Source organism: Cephus cinctus, unplaced genomic scaffold, assembly GCF_000341935.2.
Source record: "Cephus cinctus unplaced genomic scaffold, Ccin1 Ccin1_scaffold0228, whole genome shotgun sequence".
NCBI classification, from domain to species: Eukaryota; Metazoa; Arthropoda; class Insecta; order Hymenoptera; family Cephidae; genus Cephus; species Cephus cinctus.
Window position 1 is genome coordinate 537,123 of NW_014332944.1, and position 14,607 is coordinate 551,729.

Genomic DNA, 14,607 nt, shown 5'->3' on the forward strand with positions numbered 1-14,607 from the left:
TTTTAAATTTTTTGTATTTTTTTTTTTTTTTTTTTCATTGTGGAAGGTAACGTTGTCATGATCGTTCTGGGAATCTTCGATTCAGTGCAGATAATACCCAGGTGCTTCCTGAGAAATTTTTACCTAATTTTTGTTCTTTGAAGATTTTCAAAGTTTTCAATGCTTTTTTTTTGGCTGTACTTTGTACAGCTATTGATACCTGGGCAATGGGTGGGTTCATTGATGGATTTCACTGGACATCTAGTTCCTTTCTTTTTTTTCTTCTTCAAGAGAGCCAGAGACTCGTACCTAGCTGCTACCTTGCTAGCTTCCACAAAGAATCCAACCTAACCTGAAAGAGCCGAAGCGAGAATCAGCTGTTGATTCTCGTTCCTGGAAACGTCTACCTGACCTGATCAGCTTTGTCAGAGGGACATTTAAAAACTGCCACGCCCTCCACAGAGAATCCAATGAACCATCCTTAGGTCCTACCTGATGCCGAAACCTCAGGAAGATCCTTCCGTAGCTACAATTTTGTAATTTTTGAAAAACCTCGTATAATTTTTTTTATTCGAACAAATATTCCAAAATCACAATTAGATGCGTATCGATAGTTTCAAATTCGGTAAACACAGTGTATTTTGTTCGTGGTACAGGAATTTCATAATTTGACGAAACATCAAATTTTTTTTTAAATAATTAACTTTTGCGAAACTCTTATTGCGCCGTCCAAATCTAGGGTTTACTAGGGAAGTTTCATATGCGAAGGTCATGCACGTTATTCACCCTCTTTTGAATAGACCGGTACTGGTTCCTCTTGTTGTCACCTGGCCCGGTAACGTAAACGCACGCAGGCTGTATTACCAGTCGCGTATTTCCTTTCTCACGTATAACGGGTGTTTCACAAATAACTCACAACCTTTTCATACACCATACCAGTTCGAGTCTGATATTTGCACTGCTTCATTTTGTTATCCAGCGGTCACTGAACAACAAATTACGTCCCAACATTCGTCTGACGTCCAAAACTTTCCGTACACCCGGTATATAGCCTGTTCCACATTAAGTCGTATCGTTCCTCGGCAACGAATAAAAAGACGTCTGTTTATTTTGAACTGGTGACATAAAGTCAATAATCCAAATTGACATTTTTTTATCGATAAGATATTTTTTATTCTAATCAATATTTGGGCGCAACCGCATGTATCGTTGACACGAGATATGCTCGGCACGTATTCCGTCTACCCTGTAGAATATTTTTGCAATTCGATTTTCGGACTTGGTCTAAAATATTATTTTCAGCGTATACCAGCTAACCATAATTTTTTTTTTCTCTAAAAAATTTAACCTTTTAATTTTCTCACGTTGGTACCGCCAAACCTAAGTGTTTCGAAGCAAGTCAAGTCACGGTAATCTCCATATACCACGTATATCCCCAAGAAAAGTAGGTCACATACGTGACGAAATAGAAATTGAACGTTTAGTATAGGAATCACTTAGTACTAATATAGATCCCTTATATGTATATACATATATGTGTGTTTGTATGTACGATAAATACACGCGCCACATATAATAGGGAGAGCAACTATAGAGTCTGTTCGCAATAACTTCATCGCTCGATGACGTTTGAAAATTTGAAATTGGGTTCTTGGTTGACGTTTAAAAAAAAAATTCATCATACTCACAAATTTCAGATCCACAAACCCACAAACGGGTATCGCTAATAATTCTTCCATTTGAAAATCGTACCGGTCGAGTATTTCCCAATTCTGTGAAAAACTGAACCAAACGTGTCTGATCTGATGGACATCCGACGAATTTCAATAGCCTCGCGGGGGGTCCGGGAAGTTAGCCCCCCATAATTCGAAAATTCCGACTTCGTTGTTTGTTCTGAGTTGTTCTACGTTTGTTCTATATTGTTCTAGAAAAACAAGTTTCTCAATTGAAATTTGTAGCGGTGATGCGCAAAAACAGTTTCTTACCGGAACCCCCCATTTACGGAAAATCAAAGTTTTTTTAGTTGCTCCAGCTTGTTCTAGATTGTTCCAGGTTGTTCTTGGCTTTTTTTGGTTGTTCCAGGTTGATCAGGTAGGACAGACACGTAAAACCAGGGAAACACTGCAAAAGCTGAGGAGGACGAACGCTCTTAGAATAGTATGTGGATGTATGACCATTTCGAATGATTTTCACGTTATTCCAGGTTGTTCTAGGTTTTCCTAGGTTGTTTTAGGTTTTTCTAGATTTTCCTAGGTTCTGGGTCTATCGATGATTGTTCTAGATTTGTATAGCGATCAGGTAATAGCAACTAACTTAGAACAATGTAGAACAAGATTCGAAATCGGAACTATACAATGTAGAACGATTTTATATGTAAAAAACGTTTTTTTGATCCCATTCGAGTATTCTTCACTTAGCGGTACTAATATTTTGGAACAATATTTAGAACAACTAGAACAACTTGGAACAACTAAAAAGCGTTTGATTTTCCATAAATGGGGGGTTCCGGTAAAAAACTGTGTTTCCCGCCTCACCGCTACAAATTTCAATTAAGAAGCTAGTTTTTCTGGAACATTATAGAACAAACTTAGAATAACCCAGAACAAACAACGGAACCAGAATTTTCGAGTTATGGGGGGCTAACTCCCTCGCGGGTCCTCGAAGAAAAATTTTATATTCTCTCCGTGTCGGTCGGACGAAACTTTTTTCAAATTTACCAACCGATCGCGTTAAACAGTTCAATACTTACGCTGCGTCGGGATCGATTATTCAGGCGACACCTCGTACCGATGAAATTTTTTTTTTTTCGTGACTTTGTAACGATCTACCCGTAGGTAGACGTCTAATAGCTGGAAAATCGTAGCTTTGAATTTAGGCGCCGTTTACTAACCGCTGCAACAGACGCGTCATACCGTCACGAATGCGCGGACAACGCGGCGCATACGTAATTGATGCCGTCACTAATCGTCATGCACGAGGGAGCCAATGCGCGTGGGTCGCGCACGAAACTGCTGTCTAATAGGTCAAGTCGCTATGGCTATTACGAGATCATTAGGAGGGAACGTCGACATGTGAAAGTTTTTAGGCGCGCAGTTTGGATGGTATTTATTTTGTGCGTAGACATTTAAAAAAAAATTATTTTTTTTGAAAAATATAATTTGGAATTGTTTTACAATTTATTATTGGTGACGGTTGATGATTTTTTTGTTTTTTGGTATTGCTCCTGTTCGCTGTACTTTTTCGTTGTATGAACATTCAGTGAACATGCTCAGGGTGGTCTGTCTTTAGCTCCATGTAAACTGTCATGCTCGGGAACAACACCTGTCAAGCATCGAACTGTCAATTGTCATTCGCCACGTGTTACTTTGTCATCGTAAGTCATCAGTGTGCCTACACAGTATTTATTAGCCTTGCGACCTGAATTAATGAACCCTCCTATACTCGCGCATGCGCACAACGATTATGGTTATCCTGCTGTCGTATGAATTTTCATGAACAGTTCTTTCCTTGTTTTGTTTTGTCTTCATAAATCTTCATTAATATCGTGCACAATTGTATTGTGTTTCTCTGCAATTCTAATAGGATTTAATATACGAATATATTTTGTGTAATTGTGTGTTACCTGTAATTACTGTTCACGGCAATTCCAATTTGAACGAATTTTATTGTACAAAAAATATTGAACAAATATATTTTTGTTCGATATTGTATATATCGTATATATCTTATCACGTTTATTAACCATAAATGCTGTTCACGGCAATTCCAATTTAACGAACTAGACTGTTCGGGTTTTATCCAGTACACAATCGACTGTTCGCAACTGGCGATTACTTGGTTATGCTATTATCTGCATTCACCAATTGTTGACTCGTCATTGAACATTCGTGATCATATAATACATTTAAAGTTGTAGGGACTTTGGATTTTTTTTTGTACTTCTAAACCATTATGGATTTCATGGACGAGACTTGGGTATGACTTTCACGAAAAATTGACAAACTAAAATCCTTAAGGCTCACCTCGCCTGCACAATCGTTCGACCCTGAACAGTCTCTTGCGCAAAACAGACATTGGTCCCTTTCGCGCTAGGGATTTTCATTATAATTTTCATACCTACCAGACAAGTGCAAGAAATTAGCCCCCCATAATTCAAAAATTCCGGTTCTGCTTGTTGTTCTGTCTTGTTCTAAGTTTGTTTTATAATGTTCCAGAAAAACAAGTGTCTCAACTGAACTTTGTAGCGATGAGGCGAAAAAAAAAACACTTTTTTACTGGAACATTTACTTATGGAAAATCAAACCTTTTTTGTTGTTCCAAATTGTTCTAGTTGTTCTAAATATTGTTCCAGATTATTAATACCGCTAAGTAAAGAATACTGAAATGGGATCAAAAAAACGTTTTATGCATAGCAAGTAGATATAGGACCATTTCGAATGATTTCCAGGTTATTCCAGGATATTAGAGCTTGATCTAGGTTTTTCTAGGTTGCTCCAAGTTGTTCTCGATCTATCGATGATTGTTCTAGAATTGTATAACGATCGGGTATTCGCAAGTCGGTTAAAAGTAGAAAGTAACGATTTTATATGCATAAAACGTTTTTTTTTTTTGATCCCATTCGAGTACTCTTTACTTAGCGGTATTAATATTCTGAAACAATATTTAGAACAACTAGAACAAGCTTGAACAACAAAAAAAGTTTGATTTTCCATAAGTGGGGGGTTCCCGTAAAAAGTGTTTTTTTTTCGTCTCACCGCTACAAATTTCAATTGAGAAACTTGTTTTTCTAGAACATTGTGGAACAAACTTAGAGCAACTCAGAACAAACAACGGAACCGGAATTTTTGAATCATGGTGGGCTATCTTCCCAGACTTCTACCAGACACTTCGTAACTCAAAGTAACCTCGGGACTATCGAACAGCCGCGACAAGTCGAACAAACTAACTACGGTGCTGCCACCACAAACTTGTACGGCGAAACGTTGGAAAATCGATAAAATCCATCGTCGTCCAAGTTTCTTTCAACTGTTCGCCAAGAAAGTCCTTCGGAATAAAATAAATTAACAGTCACAAGGAACAAGTCCAAGGACACTTCCGCACTATGATAAGTATATTCTGTCAGTCCTAAATCGATTCGTCACAGTGAAAATTTTCTTCTATCAGACCCCCCCAGGACCTGGTAAATTATGATTGTTAGAGTCGTCAAAATTTTGTTTGCATTTTTTTTTTTTTTAATTTTCCAAGCCCCTCAAGTCACACCATTTTCAGTACCCGTATCTGAGGAACAATCACGGATGTTCACCTTTTTGTTCATTTGTTTATTCAATGCACTGTGTACTCTCAGCTTATCGCATCTTATCGGTACGCTTCTTGGTACTCGAGCACATTAATACGTTACGTACGTGTATACACTGCGTCCACCTCCCCTTCGCGCACCCCTCCCCTCCCCTCTGTCGCCGAGGACGTTGATCCACAAGAAAATAAAAGAAAATTTCTCGGGGATGATACACACAGGTGTCTCGTAGAATAATGGGTAGACTGACGATGAATTGTCGCACGTATGACGCAACCGCCATTCATACGTTGCTCCGTGTAGTTTGTCATAAGCCGAAGCATCCGACTTATTTTCATGTATATCTGCACGAGGAAGTCGCTGAAGCATCGTGCATCCTTCAGCCACATACGTAACATCCGTTTTTTGGCCCTTTCGAGAAATTCATATAGATGAAATATAATGATATAGATTTTTTTTTGAAAATATATATTTTTTTTTGCATCATATATGTATGTTAAGTATATCTTACATAATTCGAAAATATACCTATATATTTATTTGGATACATGCGGGATATATATTTTATAAATATATTCGATATATCACGAATATATTCGGTATATTTTGCAGGTTCATTTTATAAGAGACCTTTGCATTGTGGGACGCGCACGAGGTCAGACCACGTGTTCGGGTGTGGATAAGCGTGTCGGACGATTTCGGTATGGTATTTGGTGCGTAAAAAATATATGCCATTTTTTATTAAAAAAGAAAAAATTTGAAATATCATTAGAAGGGTAAGAAAAAGAACGTCTCGTGATGGCGTAGCCAATTGGAATTGTCCTACGTAGCTGTCGTTTTAAGGTGCTTGTAATACGTTATAGGAAACAGGCTTCGCGTTTACCGTATATGTGAAATTTCTTAACTTTACGAGGTATAATTTTTTTCTGGGACAAGAAAATAATTATAAAACGCAAGAAAAAAGAAATGGGTACGAAATCCAGTGTTGCCAATTCCGCGAAATATTTGTCTGTCTCACTATGGATGGGCACATCCATGGGCGACGGACGGAGCAAAACGACGTCACGCGTCCGACGTAAGGTCCCAAGAGAATTCCGAGTCCCCAAGCTTCTCTTTAATGACAAACAAGTCTCGGCATTATGATCGGTCACGTATCTATATGACGAATCGAATAGAAACGTTTCTCAACGTTAAGTTTTGGTCGTATGTAAATGGGGACGTACGAGGAACAATGGCCGTCATTGTTGGCCAGTCGCGTCGAACGGCGTCGGAAGTGCCAACGCTCTCGGATCGTAAAGCGGCACGTCGCGGGATTCGGAATTGCGAAATTTTCGCTTCCATGCTAGATCGAAATTATATGGTAAACTGTTTTACGTATATGTATAGCAAAAGAAAAACTTTTCCATCCTACCGTACATCGTATGGATCGCAGTGAACAATAAGTGTCACTGGAAAGTTGCCCGTTGTAATTTCACTAGGGAATTGCGGAACGTCGAGGATTAATTTATAATATTACCCAAACGATGCCTCTGTAGCAATTTTGTATAAAAATTTAATTTTATACGTCGTCGAGCTTTTCTCTTGTATCTTGTTCAATTTTTTTTTGTTTCGGTGGCATTAATTTTTTTTTTTTAATAATTTTTAAATTATTTTCAAAATTATTTTTCAACCAAATTGACCCTCCGCTTCGTTCCATTCGGTCATCCGGTGAATTCTAGTATATCGAGATGTGGAACAGCATTGGCCCTCGTCCTCGAGATCTCATTGGTACATACGGGAGAGAGACACCTTATACTGCCAGTCTCGTTAAATGCAGGACGGCCGTCTGTCCGGTCGTCCGATAATATACTGCGCTAACGAAGTACGCTCCGAGAATAGAATCACGCCCATGTTAGCTATACATATAACGAATTATGAAGCATGAGAGGGTTAATTGCACTCGTTATACGGAAGAGCTTTTTTTGTCTTTAAACTTGGAATTGCGCGTATTACGTTGTAAAAAAAGTCAGCGCAAAAAATAATATAATCTAAATAACTTTGTTTCCCTCTTTCTTTGGCGTCGAGAAATTTTTATTTATTTTGTCTACTTTTTGGTTTTGTACCGTATTTTTGAATCTCTTTCATATGGATCGAAAGGGGTGGTAGGGGTCGAGAAAAATAATAACCGACTTCTACGAATAATAATTCGTGCCTCTTTGTTAGATTGTTATTGTTTATTGACGTTTTCGCGTAGGTAGCGGCTTGCTTTTATACGTCATCCCACGCTTTTCGCAATAACCATTCGCCGAGATCGTGGCTTGCAAATGGCAACCGGTTTTGCTACTCCGTATACCCGGAGAATGGATTAATAGTACGCGGGATTATAGATTGCAACTGTGATTATCACTTTTCATTATGTCTATGATTTTTTGTAATTTATTTATCGGATTACGTTATATCGCAATTACTTTTATAATTAATTAAAACGATTTTATAAGTAAAATTGTACAATGTGGTTATTTGGGGTTGCAGTATATCGTCTTTAACAAGTCTGAAATATGGCCGCTTACCAACCGCGATATTACAGTCGTAAATGTTCTCTTGGCATAATATCGCTTTGCGACTGAATTTGGCGTTTTGGCGGTTGAACGTGTATTTTATGTATATTTTTTTTATAGGAACATATAAATCTTTCATAACGTATGACAGTAGCATTATTAAAATTATACAATTCATATTCTGTTTCAGGTGAGTGCGATTGTCAATCCGTAAAAATAAGCTAAAACTCGGTGAGTTTACATGAACATGATATATATTCGTAGTTGTTTGATTTTACCAAATTCAGCAAGGTTTCAATTACTGTCAGTCAACGGCCATCGTTGCTGATGGCTAAATTTTTGAAGTAAATTAATTGAAATTATTTATAACGCTGGTTCAGAGTGATTGACACTGAGCTTAATCACATGCAATTCCAATTAATTGATAGTGAAATCATTTATATAGGTCCCGGGGGAATTTCGCAACCGGTCGTTTGCTAGTTTCCGTTGCAACTTCACGGGCGAAACTGCAATTTAAGTTTAGTAACTTTAAACCTCCCTCCCCTACCTCTACCCATAATCCACTGTGCGAAAACTGGGCTAAGGTTACGCCAACGTCTTTACGAGAACAAGAAACGCTGCGGCGAAGCTTCCGTGAATTTTTCGCAACTCCGATCGTTATCGCATCAGTAGTATATACGTATCTGTATGCGCAGTTATACAAATGCCTTTATGCTTGATAATTTTATATATCCATAAGCACTTTATAACGTCCATTACAAAGTAACGATGCGTGGAGTTGCGAATCTGCATTGCAACGATAATTTCGTTAGGCCGCACAGCACGCAATTTCCTAGAGAGGTATCATTGACAAATACCGTCAAATTCGGTATTTTTTTAAAAACGTACGTTACACTCTACGTAATTGTCAGTTTGTCATTTTTTAATCGCAATTCCATTTATTTAGTACCGCAATGCAGTTGGTTGTCGGTGGAATTGCGTATTTTAAATATTCTTTTATTTTCTTTTGCCTTTCATTACTCGATGCCGTCTCGCGGTAATGACACGACTGTTACGGAATTACGGATTTGCACGGCTCTAAAACGAAGATCCGGAGCCATGTAATTTGCACGCGCTTCTAAATGTTAAGAAAGCATGAAGACCGGAAGTGGCTGCAATATCGCTCGGATGTTAGCGATTGGCCAATCGGTGAACCGACTACGATTATTGCTTACTATCCACGAATTTATTATTAACGCTACAAAATATTTATCGATAACGGATGACAAACAATTACTGAAACTATTAATTGATAACATGCACGTGTGGTATCGTGTCACTTGGAGTTGCACTCATTACCGTGATTTGCCAAATTCTTATTGCGCACTGTGCATAGTATATAATATAACCCTGGTGGAACATGCATTGCTTATCACTAACAATTCCAGAAAATCCACTTTACTGTAGCGAGTTTGTTATCTCTTTTTTTTAATTGAACGGGCAATTGCGATAAACATTTATATGCATTAAGTATATGCATACATATGAAATGTATGCAAGTCAAAGTATGAAATTCCAACATATTAATTGTTTTTTAATTACAAATATATACAGGGTGGGGCACGTAGCTCTTCCACTTTTGATATACCATCGACATTTCATTGAGTATCAAAAATATGTTTGCAACAGAAGTGGTTCACTTTTTAGCGGGAAGTAAGTTGAGTTTGACCTTGAGTTTGACCAGCGTGTGTGCGTGTCTTACCATCTGTTGAAATACACTAATAGTCGAGAGATATTTGAAATAATAAGTCTGAAAAAAAGTTGAGAAATCTACTTTATGAGAATGTTTATCAGGCACACACGCATACACAGCGATAGAGAGAGGGGGAAAGAGAGAGAGAGGGGGGGGGAGAAAAGGAGAGGGAGAGAGAGAGAGAGAGACAGTCTATCGATACGTATGGATAATGTAGGCAATTGATGTCAGCTTTAATAATACTTAGTACGAAATATGGGTTCCTATTTAAAAAAAGTTTCGTTGACCTTCTCATGACCTTGGCAACGTCGTTTAAGGTCAAACTGAACAGGCCATCTTACCCCCTAGAAACTGAACGACCTATGCTTCAAACGTTTTGTGATGTTCGATGAAATGCCGATGGTATCCCAAATGGAAGAATCAAATGTCCCACCCTGTACATTTAGGAATATTTTTTGCTAAATGCGCGGGCATGCCTATATACGACCGTATGAGAACAGCTTATGGGAATTGCGGATAATAGAATAGAAAGTAGCGAATAGAATCAGCCATTGTATTACCGCGTGCAGGGTTTGTGTGGGTTCATCCTGCGCACTTCCGTACGGAATTGTCTGTGTACGCTTCCTTTCAATTTCAGTTTGTTCACGTGCGCAATTCCACGTACAGTCGCACGCGTCTTCGTAATGTTTATTCGCGGCAATCTGGTCCGTATTGGCAATACCAAATACATGACTAAGACATATAATGAAAAATATGCAAAATAATAATTTTTATAACGCATTAACGACAACGGCACCCGAGATTAACGACAATTAATAACGCTAATTGAAATTCCACACATGGAAGCGTCGCGACGCATAAGCGTCAACACTGGGTAAAGCAGATCGCGCACTCGCTAGAGATTTGGGAGGAAACTTTTCTTTTTTAAAAAAAAGTACCAAAAAATGAACGACGGAATGAAAAGAAGCGTATGCTCTTTTCACGCACGCCAATCACAGACTGTGGAATACGGGCGTTCCTTTCACCCAGTGAAATCTTCCGAGCCTTAGGCATCTGCCTAAAAAAACTGGCATGTAAGTTTTTTTGACTTTTTATCTCTCTCTTTTTTCCGCACAGTTTCGCCTACGCGCACCTGTGAAATATCGCATGGTGCCACGTGACTGTAGCCGCGCAGTTGTTTGTTCGTTTTGATTAATTTTTTTCTTTTTCAATTTTGAAATTCACTGTCACTCCGCGGGCAGTACAACTAAGCGGGTAAGCTGGTACGGACAATTAATTATTTTTCTTATTAAGATTTTTGTCTCTAAACAAGCTTGCTTCATTCGGGGCATATATGTACATATCCGTATGTACTTTAACTTACCTCTACGTGGCTATTTATCATACATTCGACCTATGGGCTGTACATATGTGCTCTCTTTACAACGTTCAATAATCGCATATGAATTTGATTCTTAGGCAGTTGCGTGATTTCATGTCGGTCGAGCTGCCCATGTTTTATTGCGAATTTGACGAACTCGAAGTTTTGTTAACTCACGCTATTTTGCACCGCGATGAATGCATATGTTACTTATGTGCCTGATAAGCCTATCGTATTTATATATATAGCCATTAACACGTCATGTAGGTAAGATATATTTAAAAATATATTTTTATAATATATTTATATATTTAATATATCGTCCCCCCGCAATATATCCCGTATATCGAATTGAATATATTTCACATATATCAATAATGTGGCTTGTATATTTCATATATCTAAAGTATATCTCCGATATCGAGAGAGCATAAATCCTACATTTATATCCTATAGCTATATCAAAATTCTTAAAGATATATTTTTAAGAATTTACCATCGGACACGGCAGGTATCTACTATTACCTACATATGGGCTAGCAGATATGTCTGATCAGTAGTGGTCATTGAACTACTGACGGACTTTTCAACGGGTTAAATTTACAATGGCGATTTACATCATATGCTTTCGCAGAGTGTTCGGAACTTCTCATATGAATATGTGCCATATGTGCTATTGACTGGATGAACGGTATGTTTTTTTAGGACGATTGCGTAATTAAATGCACATTGAAGTACGTTTTAATATGCATATATTCATGCTTTCATGTATGAATGTATTTATCTAAGTCATAGGAAGATTCTCGTGCGGCTTGTTTACGACCTTGGTATTTCGCAATTCCATACGTAAAATAGTTGATGACGCTCTTCCGACGCATCGTTTTCTAAAGACGTTCGTTTTTGTTCAAGATTATCACAATCCAAAAAAGATATTTAAAAAAATACAGAAACATGACGAAGGATGGAAAAGCTTATAAGTCTGCCTTGACGTCTCGCAATTCCACAATTTAACTAACGTAATCGTGAAATTCCATTGGTTTTTAAAATTTTCATGATCCGCGTCAATCGTTGAAGTTGTATGATTTTTTTTAACGAAATTGCAATTCCTCTTTGTGAATATGTTTTGTCACGTGGAATTGCACGTGCGCGACTCCACGCGGGAAGTGTAAATAAACGATAATTGCTATATGTGATTACGCGCAGACCGTTATCGTGAAACTGCAACATTTACCAGATAATTAGTCGATTCCATTTATTTACTTAGGAACTGATGATCCTTTGAGAGATTACACACACGTGCACGTCACTCGTGTACGATCCACAGATGTTCCACTTATATAGCCATCTGTTGCGTAATGCGTGTATGCAAGCTATGAGCAACTTCGGTAGTATGCGAACGGATATAAAAGAAGAGAAAGAGAAAGAAGGAAGAAGATAATTTTATGCCAGAGACAAGTCGCACGCAAAACGATATCGTAAGGACTCTGTCCTTTGGACGATAAGGGGTTACGATAATTAATGCATGTATGCAGGACGATGAACTATTGAAAAATGCTTATTTTTAACGATAACGATAAGGGTGATAAGGAAAGTGGTTATTAGTTTTTAACTGTTTTTGTTTCAAAACAATTTTTTTTTAAATGTGTGCGTTTTCTGCTTTACTCTTTCGACAAATTTTTTCACCGATCACCCGGTATGTAAATCTTTTTGTAATGTGGAGAAGTGCAAGTTGTTTTTCGGTTTTTTTGTTTTGAAACTTGTTTTCGAAAAATACTTTATACGATTTCATTCGGGATTCTGACGTCGTCAGCTTTGACTTCATCGTGACGATATACCGGATTCTTGCTAATGAGAATGTGGGCCATTGGGTCGAATCTCGATCCAGGATCATTGCCATGATCTTTTGATGATTTTTGAGATCGGTAGATTTCACGTTCGAACACTCGTGCCCCTAGGGTGTCATTTGTCAAGTTTCTCTGTGATTTTCATGACTCAACATCGAGAGTAACAGTAATTGACATGTTTCTGTTATAAATTTACATTTTTTTTTTCGAAAAAAAATTAAAAATTTTATTTTTCTTGAAAGAGCCGTTAGGTGAGCTAATTATTTCCTCTTTACAAAAACTCATTTAATCATCCGATAAATCATTCGAGATTATATGCTCAGTGTAATGAGTTACTATATATTTTTACAAATTCGAAATCATTAAATTACACAGTACGCAATTCCGCATAGTAATGTATGTCTACGTAATGGCAGTCATTGATAAATATCGTCTGACCAGTATCGACGCCATTACTACCACCACCACCACTACTACTTGATTAACGTTCTCCAACATAGCCGAAAGCGATAACATATCGTTTACGGGAATTGCTTAGCAAACGGGCCTTACCGAAATTCCACGTTCCCGAGAAAAATAAGGGTCGCAGTTCAAGAAAGTTCGGAGTTCCCCTGGGAATACCTGTGCTTAGGGTTGATTCCGGCGTTCCTACGGGAATCATTGATAAGAAGTGCCAGACTCCCCAGCGTGTGTTTTTTATCAAAGAAAATGCTCTTCCACATGCTTTATTAATTCGTTCACGACAATTTTGGGTAAGAGTAACGATCAAGGAAAAAATTGTCAAAAATTCATTTACTTTTCCTGTGGCAATAACGTTGCATGAAATTTCAAACGAAAAGTGGTTGACACAGGAACTCTACTCGAGTCAGTTCTATTTGGACATAGGAACTTGGACAGAGTCGAGTATACTTGATATTGGTTTATATATGGAAGCCATCCAGTTTGATTAATTTATTCGGTATAATGGACACAACCCTGTCAAAGTACCCTTTTTACATCGACGAATGAACAAGGGTAGTTTATTTTCATCAATGTTTCCGATCGACCAAAATTTTGGTAAAACCTCTGATAAACTGTAATTAAAAACAAAAATTAAACCTGCACACTATGTGGTTTATATAAATATTTCGAAAATTTCTTTATGAAATTATTTTCAAAATTTGCGACTTTTTTTTCTTCCAAGTATTTCGACCGTCGTTAACTGATGATTATTTCATACTAATTACGTTAACGCGAATAAATTACAAAAATTTGCCTTTTGTGCCATATAGCGGGACAGAAAAGTCATTAACTATTGTATATACGTATATCAGGCTCTCTTTGGCCATTGTGGATCGAAGTGGACGAAGTGGAATAAAGAAGCGTTTGCTTGTTCATTTTGAAAGGTATATTCTTACCTTTTCAGTCATTACAAAAATCCGGTAGTCAGTAGATCATTAGGTCTGACTAATTACTGTACTAATGTTGATACGTCATTAACAAAGCATCTATAGGACATAGACAGGTAAGAATTTTAAAAACTGAAGAAACACCTAAATTCAAAAAATAATTGTATATATTCAAAAAGTACGTTTAAATAAGTATGTCGTATTTTTTTTTTATTTTTCAACATTCAATGAGGAATTCCACTTTTGGATATCGAATACATATATCGTTTCCATTTCTTTTTTTTCTTAAGTGCCACTTCCGAAGCCTCCATTAGCATTGAGACGCTTTCAGGAACGGAGGTCGTTAATTTGAAATTTGTTCGTTTGAAAAATTTTGAAAATATACATTTTCATCCTGGAATTCTCGAATTCAGTAATCATATTACGGACCTTGCTTCCCGAGAATTTTCTCACAGTCGTAACTGGGAGTTGCGG

The 14,607-nt window shown here is 37.5% G+C and overlaps 1 protein-coding gene across 5 annotated transcripts in view; it reads left to right on the plus strand.

The window, feature by feature from the left end:
- LOC107265537 (serine/threonine-protein kinase tricorner) overlaps positions 1–14,607 on the plus strand; it is a 62,316-nt gene that overhangs the window by 15,390 nt on the left and 32,319 nt on the right. The window lies entirely within an intron of this gene.